We start from the raw sequence: 1,093 nt of genomic DNA, 5'->3' as shown, positions 1-1,093 counted from the left end.
TGGTACCTGAAATGAGTAGATAACTTCTCAGAAGAAAAAAATACAAATGATCAATCAGTACATTCATGAAAAAGCGTTCAATGCATTTGGCCATTACAGAAATGGAAACTGAAAAAACACCGAGATGCTATCTTAGTCCAGGAAGAAAGGGCATCATTAAGACATCTAATGATTACAAATGCTATCTAGGCTGTAGGAGAAGGAGCGCTTCTGCACTGCTGGTGGGAAGGCAAACTCGTGCACCTGCTGTAGTCAGGGTGGGCAGGAGATCTGGCCGTGTGCGTGGGAGACCCAGTGAATCCAGCTGAGGGCCTGGATCCCATGGCAACGTGCTTATGGCGTCCAGCTGGAGGTCTAAAGCCCAGGTCAATGTCTCATGCAAGATGGTATCAAGGATCTGCAGTGGGAAGGACCCGAGGTCAGTGATGGAAGCTACAGAGTCTGTGCCAGTGGGACGAAGGATCTGTGCCCGCAGGCTGAGGGGTCTGCACTGGACCCAGGAAGTGAGACTCAAGGAGAGGACCAGGGCTGTCCCAAAGAAAACCACTGCCAGGACCCAAACTCCTTGGAGGATGAGAGCAGCCAAGCTTATACCAGAAAAACCAACCCACGTATTTTTTTTCCCCATATATGTGTGTGTATGTGTGTATAAAAGACAGGGAAGAAGTAATATAAAGTCAACAGAAAATGCAAATATACTTTTTAAAGTTTCTAATACAGGAGAAGATATACAATGTCTTTTAAATAAATTGTAAGTCAAAGATATAGTGTAAATCTTAGAACAAAAATTAAGATTAAGCAATATTCAGAAAATGAAATGTTTCAAAACAATTGAACTAAGAAAAAGTTTTCATGACAGCAAAGAAGTACTAAGAGTTATTGTTCATCCAGGAGCATACTGCAACTTCTCTTGCCTTTTGAATTATGCTCTTTGTTATTTCCTATGTGCTACTTCTGGAGACATTAAAATATTTCAAGTTTGTATAACTAGAAAATCTTACTTTTAGTTTTCAATGGTATGTTTGCTAAGTATAAAATTCAAAGAGGACAGATCTTTTCTTTCAGTCCTTTAATTAATCTAGTTTTTACACAC

This window comes from Octodon degus, unplaced genomic scaffold (genome assembly GCF_000260255.1).
Source record: "Octodon degus isolate 3935 unplaced genomic scaffold, OctDeg1.0 scaffold00140, whole genome shotgun sequence".
NCBI lineage: Eukaryota > Metazoa > Chordata > Mammalia > Rodentia > Octodontidae > Octodon > Octodon degus.
The sequence above is the reverse complement of the archived record's forward strand: the minus strand, read 5'-3'. Positions refer to the sequence as shown.